This window comes from Mixophyes fleayi, chromosome 7, assembly GCF_038048845.1.
Source record: "Mixophyes fleayi isolate aMixFle1 chromosome 7, aMixFle1.hap1, whole genome shotgun sequence".
NCBI classification, from domain to species: Eukaryota; Metazoa; Chordata; class Amphibia; order Anura; family Limnodynastidae; genus Mixophyes; species Mixophyes fleayi.
This window is the reverse complement of record NC_134408.1, coordinates 101,349,394-101,371,697: the sequence shown is the minus strand read 5'-3', so window position 1 is coordinate 101,371,697 and position 22,304 is coordinate 101,349,394.

Genomic DNA, 22,304 nt, shown 5'->3' with positions numbered 1-22,304 from the left:
GAAGGAGAGACAACTCTTTTTGTGGTCCTTCTGTCAGCTTTTTGCATTTTAATAGGGAACAGCTGTATATAGTATAGTAGGTCACAGAGACAGACACTACATCCGCCATATTTCCGCTGAAGAAACATATGCAAGCAGCGTGCAAGGTGCGTGCGCATGACCCTCTCTGAGTATGGAAGGAAAGCAAAAAATGTTTTCACTTCTCTCCCTGCCGCAGTGATATGATGTGAGATTTGCTGCCGGCCCCACCAGCTTTTGCAACAAAAAATAATGCTCAAACTTTATACCCTTTTCTCATTACAATATTAGTAGACATCCAATTATTTCAGTTGTTCTACTATCTACATTGAATTATAAGTGACTTGAGCCACAAAGACTTAATACAGAAAATTACAAACCAGAAAATGTTACAGGGTCAGATGAATGCCACAGTAATGTGTGCTTGCTCAAATTCTAGGAAATTCTTTCAACATTGTGGTAAAGTAGAATAGCTATTTATAGTAGTAGTGTTGTTAAAATCTCATGTGTTTAATAAGATGATGATTGTAGCAACATTTGTATATACTAAAACATACGTCCCAAAATTGCAAATGACCAAAGAGGTACACTTAAAATGTGCAGGTCCTAATTTGTATAGTACATAGGATGTCATACTAAATTCCTTTGGCTTAGCACCAGTATACCTAGATGGTCGACTTCGTACCACTTTAGACTCATCCTTTCATTAAAAAAAAAATGCTTGATTTTTCTTAAAGTACTTTTTGGTTCAGCCTTCTTTATGGCTTAAATTATTAGTTATGGGACATCAGGACTGTCTTTATTAAATGTGGAAATTTTGTGTGTTTGAATCTTTGTATTCTAAAAATTTGCTTTTCCACACGAAGTGCAACTAGAAGACCCAAAATGTGGCCATTAAAAATATATGATGAGACCCAACCACCACCAGGGGGTAAATGTATTAAGCTCCGGGTTCTTCAACACCCACAAGTTCGGCGTCTTCGGTATTTAAATTTAAAGCGGCGCTGCCTTGTAAAGGAAAACTTCCCTTTACAAGGCAGCGCCGCTTTAAATTTAAACGCCGAAGACGCTGAACTCGAGGGTGTTGAAGAACCCGGAGCTTAATACATTTACCCCCAGGTCAGAGATGGTGCAAAAGTCCTTTAGTGGAGTGGAAATGTACTTAGCAAATAAAGCCCTAGTTTCACACAACTCCTCCCGGCCTGTGCAAACTTCAGCAAACTTTGGCAGAAAGCTCACGGCACCACCAAACAGGATTTTTTTGCTGCTCCTCAATGATTCTGCACTATGTAAATGATGCCTACAGTTTTTATTTTATGCACACAAGATTATTGGCAGGCTTCCTAAGACAAAGTATCACAGATACAAACCACAAACATATGTAATAACAAACAGTGTGTATGCTACTATAAATTTAGAAACAAAACAGACACCGAACTTTAATATGTCCAACTTTTTTAACCAGAGTCATTAGCATTGTAACGTTGTACTCAAAATAATGAATTTTGCAATTCTCTCTTACAGAGTTACAATGGAAGAGTTATATTTTTTTCCCAAAGGAAATTATATTATATTCTAATATTTCTACTTTATTTTAGTAAACTATTGTGAAGGATACAGTAGCTCCTGGATGATCTGTTCTGTCTGTGATTGATAACAAAATTAAGAATAGTCATGCAAGGACTGTGAGAAACTAAGTTCAGCCCTTTGCTAAAGTGAACAGATTTATGCAAACAGGAAAATGTTATATTACCCAGCTATCAAATTATAATGTATTTTTCTAGTACAGATTAAAAACTGAAACCAACACTAATTTTCATATATGTCTCAATTTATATTTTGAACTCCATAACAGAGAATCCTATCCATGCCCATCAGATGGAGAATATGGGGCAACCCAGAGGGTGGTTTGGGGAGGAGTCCCTGCCACCATCCCAGGTGCTATTTAGAAAAATAAAATAAATGAACTGCGTGTTCTGACAGGACACGTATTACATGTGGTGACTATGGCCAGGTTTCGTAGCTCTTAAGTTTAATCATTAAATAACAAGATTAAAAACAAATCTGATGTAGCCATAACTTGGAAAAGAGAACAAAAAAAACAAAGTACTCCTAAACAGCATGTATAGACGATATAGTAGCCAATGACATGCTAAGAACATTAATCCAATTAATCAATTTAGAGCTTGTAAAAATGATTAATAAAGATGAAGAACCATCTGGAAATTTCAATTTGAACACAGGTGCACAAATACAGTCACAGGGAGAAATTCGACAGGGGCAGGCAGCATTCGGTTCTGTATATTGTGGCATATGATTGGTTGTGAGAAGCATTATATATCAGCAATCGGCATTGTGATAATATCTTGTTAATGTTTAACTCTTTTGCTGCACCAGCTGCCTGGTCTGCCCAGCCTTTTCAACCGTTGTACCAGATTGGCACACCCAATACCTCTCTCTGTAGGTACAAACATCACCTAGCCAAGTAACCAAACTTTATTGCATAACAACACACACTATAGCATTTACAGCATTTTACACAAAGAAGAACCAGGGTTCTCACCATACTAAGCCTCATACACAACCCTATACTGATTGGGATATAATCACCTTCCCAAATGCACTCACCCTGCTCATGAATACAATTCTTTTCACTCCTCTACCAACATGGGACCAAGCCTGATGTCTCCCTGCTTTTATTAGCCCATGGAGTCTTGCAGCTCGGTCCAGTTTCTACCAGCAATCCTAGAGCAGTCAGGATCTTGTCTGATGTAGGAGCCTATCTTGTTAGGGAGTGACCCTATTTTCTATCTAGATTACCAAGTATCTCCCAATTGGGACCTAAACAGTAGGTCTGTCACCAGCTCCCCATCATCTTTCACATAGTCAGCAGGTCCTCTACAGTTCTTGGCTTTGGGAAGTCTACTCAGGCCTGATGTCAAACAATGGCATCCCACTTATTCACATAATGGAGCACAATTACCCAGGTATCTGAGCTCTAAGGAAACCTTTTGGTTTTAACCCTCTCTAGTCTTTTTGGATGAAATTATGCTTCCAGCTGTCCACTACTTCCTGTCTTCCTCTTACTTCCTCTCTACACAAGCATTTCAAACAGTGTACAGTGCCTTTAAATGTTTGCAATATTAAAAACATTCTCAAATATTCCCCTGTTTTTTTAAATGTTCCTTTCACTCACAATCCTCTATTATATTCTGCCTTAGGCTAAAAGTCTGATGCTGGAAGTTAATAACTTTGGACTAACCTAGGCATGCAATTGACAGCACATTTAGCAATCTGTTGAAGTTATCAAATTAATTAAATCTGTGTCCAATTTTGTCGGAACTTATAAACCAAATTGGATAGATCCAATTGTTTGGTGATTGGGCTAAATGAACAAATCTCAAGAACTCCATTTTACTTGTCAAAAGGCAAAAAACACACAGACCAATATAGGAATCCGCTGGCTAGATTATCAGTTATGATAAATAACAATCCTACTCATTCAAGGAGAATGAAGAACACCTGCTTATTTGGTTTAAAACAATGACAGGTATATAGTGGCATTCAAATGTTCAAATGCATTCAAATGCCACTCATGGGGATGAAATCTCCCTCACCTCAATATAACTCCACTATGATCTAGCATTTATTATGGATTTATGAATGCAAGCAGATTTGCTGTGATTAATATGAAACATCAGAAGTAACGATTCAATTGAATAGTCAATGTTTTGCCAATCCATCAGTGCTTGTATAACTTAACTCTGTTATGCTGACGGCCTTGTCATAAACTTACAGAACAAGTGGTAGAGGTCTTCACCTATAGCAGCCGCCTTTCCCGTAGAGTTGGACGTGCTCACAGGTACTCGGATGCCCCCAGGACTTAATTCTATGAAGTGCAAGTTTATGAGCAACACCACAGCAGATAGGTAGGAGCTAATAAGGAAATTAGCGAGTAGTCAGTAGATAGGCCAAGATCAGGGGTCCATAGTAGACAGGATAGTCAGGGAAATGCAATTGATCAAGGCTGGCTGCAAACAGGAAAGTCCAGGACACAGGTCCAAAAGGTCAGGGCAACAGGCAACAAGCAAAGTCTGAATACAAGCCAAGGGTCACTATGAGAGATCAATCCAAAACAGAACAGAGAGCACAGGAAAAGGGAGCAGGTCAGCAACCAGGGTCCAGAAGCTATAAATGGAATGGAGGCTAAGCCCTCCCTGCCTTATATACAAAGAGAGACCAATCAGGGAGTAGGAGAGTAATTAGCCACCATGAGCTGCCTAACTAATTAGCTCAGCACTCCTCCTACTGCCCGAGGAGACTGAGCACAAAGTTCAAACATCTGTGCATGTGTCCGGCTGTGTGTTTGTCCCTGGACTTTCTTAGAATCGATGATATTCTACACATGGAATTCATGACTCCCATCCACATTGACTGGCTGTGATCCTCGAGACCTATGAGAATTGAATCTTTTAGATGAGACAAACAGTTTCAGGAGAGAACAATGAAAAATATTAGGAATTTTCAAGGACAGAGGGAGTTTAAGCCTAAAGGCCACGGGATTGACCTTCTTGATGATAGTAAAAGGGCCAATGAACTTGGGTCCCAGTTTCCTGCAGGGCTGCCTAAGATTGATGCTCCATGTAGAGAGCCAAACTTCATCCCCACCCTTAAAGTAGCAAGCTCTAAGATGCCGTTCCGACAAGGATTTAGATCTTAAAGAAGCCTGGAGCAGAGTGGACCCTCTTCCAGATAGTTCTAAGTCGTGATACAGTAGAAGACATTCCAGGAGACCCAAAGGACCTTATGGAGGAGAGAGAATTAGCCCTGGGATGGAAACCGAGATTACAGAAGAACAGAGAGATGCAGCTTGAGGAGTGACGGGAATTATTATAGCCAAATTCAGTCCACGGGAGTGGAGATGCCAAATTATCATGAAACTTGGAGATGTATAGGTGAATATACTGCTCCTGGGACTGGTTTACCCTTTCCGTTTGGCCATGGGATTGCGGATGGTAAGCTGACGATAGTTTAACCTTCATTCCCAGCAGATTGCAGAAGGCCCTCCACAATTAAGCGACAAATTGGGAACCACGATCAGAGACAATGTCTTCAGGCAGACCGTGTAACGGAAGATATGCTGAACAAACATTGAAGCCAGGGTTTGCACATTGGGTAATGGTACAGAGTGAGTCATTTTGCTGAAGTGATCCACAACCACTCAGATAGTATTGTGACCAGATGACCGTGGCAGATCTACAATGAAATCCATCGAGAGATGCGTCCATGGCTTAACTGGAATAGACAAGGGAATCAACTGGCCTAAATGGCAGGTCCTGTAGGACTTGCTTCTGGCACACACCTCACAAGAGAGAACATAACTCTTAAGACTGTTCACTCTTTATACTTCTACATGGCAGCCACATACCGCATTGATGGAAACCTCTTGTTCTAATGTGGTTAGTTGTTCCTTTTGTGGTATAGTGCTTCTAATGATTTTGTCTCTCAAATTCGGAGCTTTCCTGGTAATGAACTTGGGTTGCGTCAGTAATATAGTTCGAAGTGTAGGATCGTTCAATAGAACTTTCCAGTGCTTAAAAAACACATTTTCGTATCTTTTGTGTTGTCTATTATACTGAGTAATAAAAGCTACATTGCATCCAGCATTAATTTTGTTCTTATTCTCATCATTTTTAGGCTTTAATAAAGATGCTCTCTCAATTTTCTTTATTATAAGCCCCCGCTACTACTTCTTTGGAGTAACCTTTTTGGAGAAATTATGGTAGATAAGCATTAATATTGTACTTATGGTCAACTGAAGATATGGAACGTAAGCGTTTAACACCACGATTATAATAATGAGAATGGCATCTCATTGAGAGATCCAATATTTTCAAGTGAACCTCATTTTTTATATTTTGTTATTAGAGAAACAAAATTGATTGTGGTTGGACATTCATTGTAGAAGGTTATTCCCCTTTTTCTACATTTCCTCGTCAATAGAAATTTGAAGACAACGCTAATTAATGTAAAAGCTTTCTTATATCTGCGGTGTCTTAGATATCTACTTCTGGTATAGACAAGGGTATTGCTTTACCGAAGTATACATAAAAAAGTTTTTGGACATAGGTTTTTAGTGGAAGAGCAATGATTTGTTTGTCATTTTGAATTATTTGTGTTTATAAAATGCTACAATGAGGAAACACAGCTCACCAGGTGATTGGTCGTCATGTGTCTTTAAAGAGCTGGAACGACCGTATCAGAACTCACCTTGAAAAAGACCCAAGATACTGGTTCGAAACGCGTTGGATATCGAGTGGGTGTTTGTGAGATCCACTGCCCAACCAGGAACCGAGAGTTGAGTCATGCGGGAAACCCGGGACTAAATTAACATCTTGACAATACTGACTATTCTCCGATTTTTGGTAGGAGTGGACTTGCTACTTTTTTTGTAGGATTTTATGCGTGCTATTGCTGTATATGTTTTAATTGTTTATATTGGTCCCTGTCTGAATGATATTAAATGCAGTGTTTTTAGAAGGTAATACACTAGATGTTGGCATGGTTTTGTTTTTTTATATGAACCATACGAACCGCTTTAACACTGATATTTGAATCCAACTGAACAAAATCTGATTGACGGCAATGGAAGTTATTTGAACATACTACTACGCAATTCCTCATTATATATTGAGTAAGCATATTGGAAGGGGCAACAGCCCCGATATTACTATTAAGTTTGGTGTCAGTATCTATCACATGCCGTGCCGTGATTTATATATATGCGCAGATTACTTTGTATTTCTTAACCGGTTTTCAGAGTGTCTGTTATTCGGGTATTTGATTATATACTTTGTATTTTACCTGATGACATCGGAAGACATGCTGTTTAAGATACTTTTCCTCTTCAGTAAACAACATAGGAATGATGAGAGAGATCATTATTACTTACCTTAAAGACATTTGAAACCAATATTTGTTTTTATGGACAATCCTTTTGAGAAATATTTGAGTGTCCTTATTTAGAGATATGTGTGTTTGATTACTTTTGCCATACAGTATGGAAGCTAAAATTGAATAAGCAATAGTAAGAACATCAGATCCATGTTATATATATATATATTAGTATTAGGGGAGAGGGAGGGAGAGAGAGACTTCAGGGACTGAAGGACAGCGGGCAGAGCTTAAGGCTGAAAGTTCAGTCACGGCTCTGCCCGCTGTCCTTCAGTCCCGGCGTCTTCGCTGCTGTCTTCAGCCTGGCTGTCACAGTGACAGCCAGGTTGAAGATAGCGGGCCCCCTGGTGAGCTTGGGCCCGGTACAAGGGTACCCCCTGTACCCCCCTGATGGCGGCCCTGTATATATATTTTTCCCTATTTTTGGTTGCAGCTGAAATATACACATTAGCATTTTTACATACTAATTAATTAGGCAGCTTATGGTGGCTATTTACTCTCCTACTCCCTGATTGGTCTCTCTCTGTATATAAGGCGGGGAGGGCTTAGCCTCCCTGCCGGTTATAGCTTCTGGACCCTGGCTGCTGGCCTGCTCCCTGTTCCTGTGCTCTCTGTTCTGGTTTGGATTGATCTCTCGTTGTGACCCTTGGCTTGTATTCAGACTCTGCTTGTTGCCTCTTTCCCTGACCTTTTGGTTCTGTGTCCTGGACTTTCCTGTTTGCAGCCGTGACGTATTGCCTGTCCCTGACTGTCCTGTCTACTATGGACCCCTGATCTTGGCCTATCTACTGACTACTCGCTAATATTCTTATTAGCTCTTCTTACCTATTCCCTGTGGTGTTGCTCATAAACTTGAACTACATAGAGTTAAGTCCTGGGGGCATCTGGATACCTGTGAGCGTGTCTACAGAAAAGCGGCTGCTTTGGTGAAGACCTCTACCACTTGTTCAGTAAGTTTATGAGAAGGCCATCAGCATAATATAATAACTTCCCAGTGAAGTAAATTGGAAAAAGCTATTCCCATGGATGAGACCAGGACAAATCCCTCTCTGGCCCAGGTTTTTGCTGGTTAGATTCAAACTCTGTCTCAGATGGTCCAAGGTTTATAACATCGGTTAACTGCACAGGAAGAAGCTTCAAGAACTTCACAAGCCCAGCAAGCTTCCCTGGCACCTGCAGTAGAACACAAAATGAGTCTACCAGACTGATTCTTCGGAGACAGAGCTTTTTTCCGTTACTTTACAGAAAGTTGTAAGCTCTATCTTCGTCTAATTCCCCATTTCTCTGGTTTGGAGCAGCAAAGGGTTGGCATCGTAATCTCACTCCTTCAGGGTGACCCGCAGTCCTGGGCGTTCAGTTTTGCCCCTGCAAGTTCCTTGTTGCGGTCCGTGGATGCATTCTTTAATGACCTGGGTCTACTCTATGATGACCATGACAGGATGGCTTCGGCTGAATCCCATCTTAGAGCAATAAGGGCCACCTAGACCGTGCTTGCCCAAACAAGTCGGGAAAAGACCAAGCCTAGGTGCTGGAGAAGAGGTGCATCTAGGTCTTCAGATAATCTCTTCAGAGAATTCTGTGCTTATCCCTGCATGTCTTGCTTATGGCGCACAGTCCACTAATGTTTCGGCTTTCATTGACAATGGTGCAGCCGGAAAATTCCTTGACCTCAACTTGGCCCGGACTCTTGATAGTCCCCAAATTAAGTTAGACTCCAGCATCACCGTCTGTGGGTTGGATGGTAATCCGTTAACTGGAGGCAAGATTCTCGCTAGAACTCCACCCATTCAATTATCAGTGGGTGCCCTCCATTCCAAAGTCCTTTCATTCTATTTAATCTCATGTTCTTCTGCTCCATTGATACTTGGGCATCCTTGTCTTTAAAGCCATAACCCCCACATCGACTAGAAAAAAGGGGAGTTTCACTGGAGTCCCGAGTGTTCGTCTACCTGGTCGTCTACTAGCCCTACAGCCTAGTTTGGAGCTCATTCCTGCACCTTATCAAGAACACAAAAGATACGAAAATATGTTTTTTAAGCACTGGAAAGTTCTATTGAACGATCCTACACTTCGAACTATATTACCGACGCAACCCAAGTTCATTACCAGGAAAGCTCCGAATTTGAGAGACAAAATCATTAGAAGCACTATACCAAAAAAGGAACAACTAACCACATTAGAAGAAGAGGTTTCCATCAATGCGGTATGTGGCTGCCATGTAGAAGTATAAAGAGTGAACAGTCAAAGATCACACAATATGAGTCGATAGTTACGGGATCTAAATATACAATTAAAGATTTTATCACATGCCTTTCAAAGAACACTATTTATTTAATTTAGTGCAAATGTGATAAACAATATATCGGCAAAACTAGTCATTCTTTAAAAACACATTTGGCAGAACATCTTTGCAATATTAAAAGGGGCTATACGAATCACTCGGTATCATCATATTGCAAGGAGAAACATACATGCTGAATCTTTTAAATCTTTTTGTGGGATTCTATTAGCGAGAGATAATTGGAAACGAGATTAGCCAGATTACAAATGGAAAGTATTTATAATGTAAAAACATTAGCCCCGGACGGACTCAATGTTGAATTTGGTTCCTATGACCCCAAATGCGAACCAAGACCGTAAAAAGTATATCCTAAGGGTAGAATAGTGATTGTAGCTCCCTTATATAAATATATGTATTTTGAATATTAGCTACTATTTGAACTGTCCGGTATAGTACGTTTGTGAGGTCATGAAACAACAATAAGAAGGAGACCAAACTAGTATCTGTATTTGACATATTTCATAGCCCCCCTTTTGAGGGTTAAAGTAATAACTGCTTATATTTTAAGGCAATTTGAATATTGTATTAGGAAGGTAAAATTAGGTATGATATTCATATGTAGTTGAGAATAGGCTTCCATTGTTGCCTTTAATTAGCGTTTAAATGGAGATATAGAATGTGAGTAATATTTCTAAAGAATAGGATCTATATGTACATATTGATAATGAGAGAATAGATATGTATTATTTAGTCTACCATCAGTAAGTTTTGTCCATAGCAAATTGAGATATTGAAGGAATAATGCTATGAATCTTCCTGTATGATTTTTATGTATAGATATTAGTCGAGTATTTTCTTTTTGAGGGGATTCTATGCGCATAAATAGAACAATAATATCAAAACCACTTGGTAGATAAGCATTATTATTGTACTTATGGTCAACTGAAGGTATGGAATGTAAGCGTTTAACACCACTATTATAGTAATGAGAATGGCATCTCATCAGGGCCGGATTAAGGGAATGAGGCCCCCGGGCTAGGGGTACTGTGAGGCCCCCCCTTGAGCCCCCGCACCCCCAGAGCGCTTGCCTCCTTCCGTAGTACTTCCGCAGCGAGCAGTAATCTCCTTACTGAGAAGATCTCGTGAGAGTGAAACTCAAAGTCTCATTCTCACAAGATTTCCTCAGGGAGGAGATTACTGCGTGCCACTGAAGCACTACAGTGACAGCAGTCAGCTAACTTCATAACATTTGCTGTTAGTTGCCTGCCATTCTCCAGCCGACAGTTGGAGCCGGGGACGGGGATGCACCCAACCTGATGAATGCCAGCGTGCCCCCCAGATGCCCGAGGCCCCTGGGCTCTAGCCCAGTTAGACCTTGGGTTATTCCGGCCCTGCATCTCATTGAGAGATCCGATATGTTCAAGTCAAGCTCATTTTTTATTTTTAGAGAAACAAAATTGATTATGGTTGGATGATCATTGTAGAAGGTTATTCCCATTTTTCTATATTTCCTCATCAATAGAAATTTGAAGACAGTGCTAATTAGTGTAACAGCATTCTTATATCTGCGGTGTCTTACATATCTACCTCCGGTATAAACAAATGTATTGTTTTACCAAAGTAAACATAAAATTTTTTTTACATAGGTTTTTAGTGGGAGAGCAATGATTTGTTTGTTATTTTGAATTATTTGTGTTTATGAAATGTTAGCATGAGGAAACACAGCTCACCAGGTGATTGGTCGTCATGTGTATTTAAAAGAGCTGGAACGACCATATCAGAACTCACCCTGAAAAAGACCCAAGATACTGGGTTGAAAAACTTTGTTTATCGAGCGGGTGTTTGTGAGATCGATGCAGCCAGGAACCAAGAGTTGAGTCATGCAGGAAACCCGGGACTAAATTAACATCTTGACAATGCTGACTATTCTCCAAGTTTTGGTAGGAGTGGACTTGCTTCTTTTTTATAGGATTTCATGTGTGCTATTGCTGTATATGTTTTATTTGTGTATATTGGTCCCTGTCTGAAAGATATTAAATGCAGTGTTTTTAGAAGGTAATACGCTAGATGTTGGCATGGTTTTGTTTTTTATATGAACCATATGAACCGCTTTAACACTGAAATCGGGATCCAACTGAACAAAATCTGATTAACGGCAATGGAAGTTATTTGAACATACTACTATGCAATTCCTTATTATATATAGAGTAAGCATATTGGAAGGGGCAACAGCCCTGATATTACTATTAAGTTTGGTGTCAGTAGCTATCACATGCCGTGCCGTGATTTATATATATGCAGATTTCTTTGTATTTCTACACCGGTTTTCAGAGGGTCTGTTATTCGGGTATGTGATTATATACTTTGTATTTTACCTGATGTCGCCCATGTCTCTTTCTTTTTTCTTATGACATCGGAAGCATGCTGTTGAAGACACTTTTCCTCTTCGGTAAACAACGTAGGAATGATGAGAGAGATCATTATTACTTACCTTAAAGACATTTGAAACCGATTTTTCTTTTTGTGAAACACTTGAGTGTTCTTATTTAGAGCTATATGTGTTTGATTATTTTTGCCATACAGTATGGAAGCTAAAATTGAATAAGTAATAGTAAAAATATCAGATCCATGTTATATATATAGGCTGTTTCCCCATTTCTGGTTGCGGCTGAAATATACACATTTGCATTTTTATAGCTGTTACTTTGGGGAGAAGTGGATCCCAAGTGAAATATTAAGGCAGCACTTGTTGGAGCGCTTGTAAAAGGGTCCATTTGACTTTTTTATGCCTAACTAATTAGCTCAGCACTCCTTCTAGTGCCTGAGGAGGCTGAGCACAAATTTCAAACAACTGCGCACGTGCCTGGCTGTGTGTTTGCTGGAGTGCGGCGCCCACACTGAGAGCGTCCCGGACGTTGCCTAGGTGACGGCCAGGACAGGAAGGCGGAAGTGACGCCCCGGCTTTTACTAATGTAAATGCACCATCTTGTTTTTCACTGACAGGACCATAGCCCATCCATAGCCTGCTGCACTGAATTGTGCATGCTATTGTCTCTTTTAATATTACTGTTGTGCTCAACTGTTAATTGAGCCTGAAGGATTCAAACCCCATTATAAGTTTTTTCCTGACCTTAGTGCCTGTTTTGACTTTTGCCTTGTGATTTTGTGCTGCTTTCGTCAGTGTTCCTACCTAACCACTCTCATCATTTTGTTGGACGTTTGTTGTAACCATATTGATCAGCTATTATAGAAATATGTACTTGGGGGCAACCGAGTAGCAGCGAATACATTAAGTTCTGTGGGAGAGAGGACTGCTAAGATTGGAGACCATGATAAGCCTCTCTAGAGTGGCTGGTCTACTAGTGTCACCGATGACTATTACATAATACCATGCCCCATTATTATTTATAAAGCCTTAACATTTAAAAGAGTGGTCTAAAGTGTATAATATGTAAATAGACATTATATACTATTAAAACAAACCAATAGAAAAGAATTGAGAGAGCTAACTATTCTGACCTTGGCCACTGTCATCAATCCTTTTTCTTCATCTCAGGATTACTACTGGCAGAATGTTATACAAGGATGAGTGATCATTCTATAGATCAGTGCTTCTTAAACCTGGTCCTCAGGACCCCTAACAGTGCACGTTTTCCATATCTCCTTGTTTAGCACAGGTGTAGTCATTACTGACTGACACACTGTAGACAGATACACAGGTGGTATAATTAATTTCCTTGTCACCTGGAAAACATGCACTGTTAGGGGCCCTGAGGACTGGATTTGAGAAACCCTGCTATAGAGAACCACTGTCCATGAATCTTTATCCTTGGCCATTATTCCTCTGAACTGTGTACACCAATTAGAACCTGGCTACCTGATTTAATAACAACTGTCCGCACATATGTTACTGTTACTAATTGAGCTATCAAGTGAAAAGAGTAGGTGTAATTTGACACTCCACGAATTGAGTGTGAGCCACCATGACATCTATATGACAGCACGGGTAATCCAGTAGTCCTATCGAGCAAAAATGAAAGCAAATATGTTTCCTTAATAACAGGATACAATGCTCAATACAGATATTTTAACTAAATGTCAGCTGTAAACCAATTTGTTGCGAAGCTGATGAATATCTGAGCACAGCAGCTATAATCATAGCAAGGAATTGTGACAAAGAGGATTCTGTAAATTAACCAATGTCATGGGGCTCATTATAACGTACCCATACACATTACAAGAAGCCTTTAACCTCCCATGATAAATCCTGCACCATGCAACCAAGGCAATTTAAAATCAAAACTTCTGAGTTAAAAGATTGTAGTGTCCTGACCACTTTTAAGTTTAAACATGGGAAGGTCATATTGCATTCATGGCAGCGGCCTGTTTGGGAAGGAGGATGCACCAAGTAAACTAATTGCTAAAAAAAAATATAGATGTGCATATTTCAACATAATATTTGAAGCTTTATTTTTTTCAAGGTTTTATGGTCTCTTCATAAAGCTTAAATATTTCAGTGATACAATTATTTGATCACAGCCTTCTAAAAGCAGATAGAGTTCAACTTATAAGTGTCTCAGGAGTGTTCATTTTCTCGTTAAGTCACTAGTTGTCTGAGCAATTATGTGTCTATGATCAAGGATTTGTGTTTGAAATTACACTACCAGCATAGTGGAACCACACACAAAATGATCACACAATAATGTATCTTAAAAGCATATACGCTAAATGTCTCTTTAAACCAGTACAATTAATACACCCTTGTTCTATTAAACCTTATTTCTTTTTATCTGTGTAAAAAATATGAGCAAACATAAAAATCTAAATTAAAAAGATATTTCCAGCACTGTTTACTTTGAACCACCTTTTATACTACAAAATTTGTATGCTTGATGTAGTTTCCCATCTAGTCATTTGGATAAGGGTAATATATATTCATAATTCTATTTGGAGAGCCGTTAATTTCTGATGCAATAACATCTGATTTAATTATTACATTATAACTATTGTACCATAATCGTAGAGGAGGTGAAATACATGTATTAAAAATGTAATTTATGATTTAATGATAAGACACACAGGGCTAAATACAGTCTTAATTATGGTTCACAAGGACAGCTATCATGGCTCATTGACTTACACACACAGCTATGTAGTTTTACTTCAAACTTTAAAAGTACAGCATCTAGTCATGTACATTACACATAAATTCTATAAATTGTATGTGCCCATGTCAAAAGCATTGTTTAATCTTTATATTTTGATACAAGTGAGCAGTGTTTCAAGTATCCAATGTGTTCTGCCCTACCAAAGAGACTCAAAACTCTGCAAATAAAAGAAAGAGCAGAATGATACACTTTTTGGTAAAGTTTGCCCCTCTTGGATTAGTTTTAAAGGAGAATTTCATCTGTAGATAATAAAAAATTGTTTTTGTTTACTTATTGTATTTCTTAGAAATACCCTTTGCAGGGCTTCTGTAAATCAGTGGTCATCTTCTAGCTGTGTATCTTTTCAAAAGTCTGTTCCAGTGGGGGGAAGGGCAGCTCCCAATATCACAACACTGTGTGTAAGGTCCGTGACAGTAAACTACAATTAACATAGTTTATTGCAAACATGTATTCAATAGAACCACTAAACACTGTCTCTCCCTTGTGACATCATCACCAAGCTGCCTGTATGCTGGTTTCATCAGTTAGTGATTGAATCATGCACAGAGGAACAGAAACATCTGTAGAGAAGGTAAAACACAATAGACTTTGAAAAGATAGAGGGTGGGCAACAGGAGTCTCAAGTCTGCACAGCAATATCTGTATCTGTGATATAAACCTACATTTAGACTGCAATATAGTCTCTTCTCAAAACAGCAGAGGTTTGTGCCACCCACTTCTGCTGGTAATATAGAACACCAGCTCCCTGGAAATTAGAGATGGTCACTGACCCCCGTGTTTTGGTTTTGGATTCGGTTTTGGATCTGGATTACCGTCGTGTTTTGGTTTTGGTTTTGGTTTTGCAAAACCTCCATTGCGTGTTTTGGTTTTGGTTTTGGTTTTGTTTGGTTTTGTTTTGCTATTTTTTGGGAAAATCCATGTTTTTGGGCCTAAATTAACCCAATTTAGTGCTCCAACTGTTTTAGAGACAAGTAATCTAATTGTTGAGGTAATAAATCATCCCAAAAAACAGTTTAATTCTTCGTTGGTAGGCCTATTCTACACACAAAACAGATTGTCTTCCTCTCCATCTATGCATATTGGCAATGCAGCCATCGTCTTTGAATGTATATTACACCCTACACTTATAGTTAAATATGTAAAGAAATGGAAAAAGCCAGTTTGGTTTCTGTCTCTCAAGGCCCCCCTCCACTTGTATAAAATACCAAAAAATTCAGCCATTATAGACTGTACAATATTAATTGACATGGAGAAAGCCAGTTTGGTTTCTGTCTCTCAAGGCCCCCCTCCACTTGTATAAAATACCCAAAAATTCAGCCATTATAGACTGTACAATATTAATTGACATGGAGAAAGCCAGTTTGGTTTCTGTCTCTCTAGGCCCCCCTCCACTTGTATAAAATACTAAAAAATTCAGCCATTATAGACTGTACAATATTAATTGACATGGAGAAAGCCAGTTTGGTTTCTGTCTCTCTAGGCCCCCCTCCACTTGTATAAAATACTAAAAAATTCAGCCATTATAGACTGTACAATATTAATTGACATGGAGAAAGCCAGTTTGGTTTCTGTCTCTCTAGGCCCCCCTCCACTTGTATAAAATACTAAAAAATTCAGCCATTATAGACTGTACAATATTAATTGACATGGAGAAAGCCAGTTTGGTTTCTGTCTCTCTAGGCCCCCCTCCACTTGTATAAAATACTAAAAAATTCAGCCATTATAGACTGTACAATATTAATTGACATGGAGAAAGCCAGTTTGGTTTCTGTCTCTCTAGGCCCCCCTCCACTTGTATAAAATACTAAAAAATTCAGCCATTATAGACTGTACAATATTATGAAAAATGGACAAAGCCAGTTTAGGGTCACTCTGTCTATGACACCCTACCCTTAAGGATAAATTGCCCTAACAGCAGCCTTTCAAGATGGTATGTGATATGGAAATGCCACAAGTCCCTTTCCTCTTTGGGGGTAGATTGCACCCTACACTTACATAGAAAGTTTTAAAAAGATGTTATCGGCATCATCTTCAGCTTCATCCTCACCCTCATCAGTGTTATCGTCATCATCACAGACTATCAATTCATCGCCGCTTGAATCCGCCATTAGAGAACAGTCAGTGCTTGCATGTCTTGGATGGTGAAGGCCTTCCTCGTGGAAGATGTAGTTCATTTTTATAAACATCATTTTCTCCACATTTTTGGGAAGTAACCTTCTACGGCGATCACTGACTAAGTTCCCTGCTGTGCTGAACACTCGTTCAGAGTACACACTGGAGGGTGGGCAGCTTAGGTATTGCAAAGCAAGTTTGTACATGGGTTTCCAAATAGCTTGCTTTTCTTCCCAGTAAGGAAAGGGACTGTCTGACATTTCCATATCAACTACCTCTTGAAAGTAATCCTCCACCATCCTTTGCATGTTTATACTCATATTGGATGGACTTATGGGCAAAGTGACACTTTTTTTTGAAAAATCCTTCAAACCAGCCCAGATGTTAAATTGTTCTCGTCTGCCCCCTGTGTCTTCCCTGCTTCTTTTTTGGAAATTTAATTTTTTACGAGCAACAGCTTGAGAAAGTGAAGGAGGACACGTCGTCAAGCCGAGGCCCAGTTCAGCGGCCAACTTGCTGAGCAATAGCTCCTTGCAAAAGTTCACATCTCGCTCATTTACAAGTAAAGACTCAATGTAGGTTTTAAACCTTGGATCAAGCACAGTGGCCAAAACGTACTGATCCGAGTTCAAGATCTTAATAACTCGAGGATCATTGTGAAGCGAATTAAGTACTTGATCGACAAGGCCAACATACTTTGCTGAATTGCTTGCTTTCAGCTCCTCCTTCATTTTCTCAAGCTGCTTTTCCAATAGTCTAATTAAAGGAATGACTTGGCTCAAACTAGCAGAGTCTGCACTGACCTCACATGTCACAACTTCAAATGGTTTCAGCACCTTGCACAGCACTGAAAGGATTCCCCACTGTGCAAGAGTGAAATACATCCCCCCTCCTTTCCCAATGTCATGACTTGTGCAATATGCTTGGATGGCTTTGCGCTGTTCCTCCATCCTCTGAAGCATGTACAGGGTGGAATTCCACCGAGTTACCACCTCTTGCTTAAGTTGGTGGCAGGGCAAGTTAAACTGCTCTTGGAGCTGCTGTAATCTCCTACATGCTGTGGCTGAATGCCTGAAATGGCCTGAAATTTTACGGGCCACCGAAAGCATCTCCTGCACCTCACGGTTGTTTCGTAGGAAGCTCTGCACCACCAAGTTGATGGTGTGAGCAAAACAGGGAATATGTTGGAAATCACCCAGCTGTAATGCTCGCACTATATTGTTGGCGTTATCTGAAATGACATACCCTGGGGAGAGTCCGAGTGGTATAAGCCATGCATCAATCACATCTCTCAGTTTGCGTAACAAATTGTCAGCCGTATGCCTGTTAGTGAAGCCGGTGATACAAAGAGTGGCCTGCCTGTGACAAATGTTACGTAGTGGTGTACATGCTGCTGCTGTTCCTGCTGGTGAAGGTGAATGACCAACCCAGTGGGCTGTCACAGTCATATAGTCTTTGGTTTGGCCACTTCCACTTGTCCACATATCTGTGGTTAAGTGAACAGTGGGCAGAATGGCATTTTTCAGCGCAATCTCTACATTTTTACACACTTTTTGGTATAGTTGTGGAATAGCTTTACGGGAGAAATGGTGTCGCGATGGAATTCTGTAACGCGGACACAAAACCTCAATTAACTGTGAAAAACCAGCTGCGTTTATGGTGGAGATTGGACGCAGATCTAACACTAACATTGCAGCCATGGCGTCTGTGATTCGCTTGGCGACTGGGTGACTGCTGTCATATTTGCTTCCCCTCGCAAAGGATTGTTTCACAGTTAATTGCTGAAATGTAGGACTGCTCATTTTATTCACCTGCCTCTGGGATGACGATTCACCCCCAGCAGCAGCAACAGCAGCAGCAGGACTAACGCTTTCTTCAAAGGAATCAATAATAGTGCCGGAGTCATCCAGCCTTAAGTGGGATGCCGGGCTAACTCCGAGCGCTACTGAGGATATTGATGAGGATGGTGTGGTGGGTGTATTTTGTGGCCGTCGGTATGTCGGTGAGCGGAGGGTCTTAGCTGATGAGGGAGTGCTTGTATTCTTTTGGGAAGAACTTTCAGCTTTTCCCAACACTTTGCCATGAACTCTCGTTAAATGGCGTAACATAGACGAGGTTCCAAGATGGTTAAGGTCCCTCCCTCGACTGACTGTGGCTTCACATACACTACAAATGGCTATACAATTGTTGTCTGGATTTGGGTAGAAATAATTCCACACATAAGAAGTGGATTTTTTTGTTTTATGCCCAGGCATGACAATGGCCTTTTTCTTGTCACGTGCCAGAACTGCTGCCACTGGTGCAGGACTTACACAAACAACCTCATCCTCATCAACATCCTCATTAGCGCCCTCGTCGCCTACACAAATCTCCCCCTCATCCTCTTCTAATTCCAAAGTGGCATCCTCAATTTGGGTATCACCGGCTACACTCGGGCTATTAAGGCACACATCAGCAGAATGCTCACGATTAGACATCCCACTGTTGGATGGACTCTCCACAGGGATTGTTGTCATTTGTGAATCAGAGCAAATATTCTCCTGTAATGCCTCACTGGTATCTTGCAGCTCAGCTTTGACGCGTAACAGTAGTTGTGCACCAATTGTAGGCTGGGTAACTTTTTGGGATCTGCCACTAATAGCCAAAGGTGAAGGCCTCATTCTCTCTTTGCCACTGCGTGTGTAGAATGGCATGCTTGCAATTTTTTTTTTATCGTCACTTAACTTTTGCTCAGTTACACTTCGTTTTCGCTTCAATACAGTAAATTTTTTTTTGGTTTTTGTTTTTTGCACTAATTTGAAAACACTCTGTTGTTTGACATCGCCTTGGCCAGATGACGTACTGGGAACACTAACATCAGGACTGGTGACAGAACCTGGTTGCTCATTTAGATCATATGTGGACTGCTTTGAATCCATTGCGTAGATACTGCTGACAGATATGACTTTTGACAGCCAGAAATATTAATGCACAATTAGGGAGGACACCCCAAAAACACAGAGGAGTGCTAAAATTTATTGAGTAGATACTGCTGACAGATATGACTTTTGACAGCCAGAAATATTAATGCACAATTAGAGAGGACACCCCAAAAACACTGAGGAGTGCTTAAAATTATTGAGTAGATACTGCTGACAGATATGACTTTTGACAGCCAGAAATATTAATGCACAATTAGAGAGGACACCCCAAAAACACTGAGGAGTGCTAACATTTATTGAGTAGATACTGCTGACAGATATGACTTTTGACAGCCAGAAATATTAATGCACAATTAGGGAGGACACCCCAAAAACACAGAGGAGTGCTAAAATTTATTGAGTAGATACTGCTGACAGATATGACTTTTGACAGCCAGAAATATTAATGCACAATTAGAGAGGACACCCCAAAAACACTGAGGAGTGCTTAAAATTATTGAGTAGATACTGCTGACAGATATGACTTTTGACAGCCAGAAATATTAATGCACAATTAGAGAGGACACCCCAAAAACACTGAGGAGTGCTTAAAATTATTGAGTAGATACTGCTGACAGATATGACTTTTGACAGCCAGAAATATTAATGCACAATTAGAGAGGACACCCCAAAAACACTGAGGAGTGCTTAAAATTATTGAGTAGATACTGCTGACAGATATGACTTTTGACAGCCAGAAATATTAATGCACAATTAGAGAGGACACCCCAAAAACACTGAGGAGTGCTAACATTTATTGAGTAGATACTGCTGACAGATATGACTTTTGACAGCCAGAAATATTAATGCACAATTAGAGAGGACACCCCAAAAACACTGAGGAGTGCTTAAAATTATTGAGTAGATACTGCTGACAGATATGACTTTTGACAGCCAGAAATATTAATGCACAATTAGGGAGGACACCCCAAAAACACAGAGGAGTGCTAAAATTTATTGAGTAGATACTGCTGACAGATATGACTTTTGACAGCCAGAAATATTAATGCACAATTAGAGAGGACACCCCAAAAACACTGAGGAGTGCTTAAAATTATTGAGTAGATACTGCTGACAGATATGACTTTTGACAGCCAGAAATATTAATGCACAATTAGAGAGGACACCCCAAAAACACTGAGGAGTGCTTAAAATTATTGAGTAGATACTGCTGACAGATATGACTTTTGACAGCCAGAAATATTAATGCACAATTAGAGAGGACACCCCAAAAACACTGAGGAGTGCTAACATTTATTGAGTAGATACTGCTGACAGATATGACTTTTGACAGCCAGAAATATTAATGCACAATTATGGGGGACAACCCAAAAGCGCTGGGGAGTGCCAAATATGAAGAAAAAATAATAAACCTCTATCCTCCTCTCTGCACTAGCGATTTTGGTTAGAGCAATTGCAAGAACAATATTGTATTCTTTCTCTGTCCCTGCTCTAATTAGCCTATGACTACACCCTGCTCTCTCCCTCTGTCAAATGGCGATGGATTGCTGTGGAGGCGTGTATTTATAAAGTTGAAGTATCGCGAGAACCGAGTCCCGAGATCCGACGACGTCACAATGACGTTCGGCCTCGATTTGGATTCGGAATTGGCGGGAGAGTACCGAGCTGCTCAGCTCGGTACTCGGATACCCAAAGTTCGGGTGGGTTCGGTTCTCGGAGAACCGGACCCGCCCATCTCTACTGGAAATAGAGCAGGTATTGGGGTCATTGATTACTGTATGCACTTCATCACCGATATCGGAACAAGCCTTAAACATTCACATAAGAAACCTTTATTTGGCAGTCTGTGTAGATTTGTTTTTATAAATATGAGTTAAAACTAAATATTATTTATAGACTCCAAGATGGTATTTTTTTATCTTATTAATAAAAATAAGTTTTCATACCTGTAACTAGTTTTTTAAACAAAACGTCCAGCACATTTTAATGAGCATTTTTTTTTAATATAATCCCAGCTAGGTGGCTGTAGACACCCTTTAACCATGCCATCGGAGCATATCTGAACCAAAGTGCTTGAATTACACTCTAAACAAACATGTCCTGTACACAGCCTAATGAAAGACTGGTGAAAGTATGATAAAATATGTTGTGTAGTATGTTTGTGTGGTTAATAATGTTTTAATGGCCAACAATAAAAAAACAGCAAAAGTTTGCTTGACTTCACTTTTCAAACAAGTATTTATCATGGGAGTACCTCTGTTTTATTCAACAATGAAAGAAAGCCATAAAATATTTACTGTTTTCAGCTTCCATGCTTGTTTAATAATATAAGTGGTAGCTGCTAGATTGTTTGCCTTCTCCAAAATTAAATACCATCTACAACTATAGAACAACGTAGAATATCTAAATATCTGGGTCACAGAATGAGTTTATGGTCTATATATATCAGGGTTTCCCAAACCCAGTCCTCAGGGCTCCCTAACAGTGCAGGTTTTCTGGATCACGTGTGACATAATTAGGACCACCTGTGGATCTGTTACAATGTGTCAGTCAGTAATGAATACACCTGTGCTCCAGCAAGGAGATATGGAAAACCTGCACTGTTAGGGAGCCCTGAGGACTGGGTTTGGGAAACCCTGATCTATATGCAGCCGTCCATAGTCCCATCTTTACTGGTCCTGTTTGCAGGCCTTAATGTTCAACATTTACTCTAATTCCATAAATATGGACAAGTGGTGCTGGGCACTTGTCTATTCACTCATGTATGGTGAATGCAATTCTCAGATTATGTTTCTTCTCATCTTCTGCACATGGATGGACAATGGCATAATCCAATGTTTCATTTTCAGT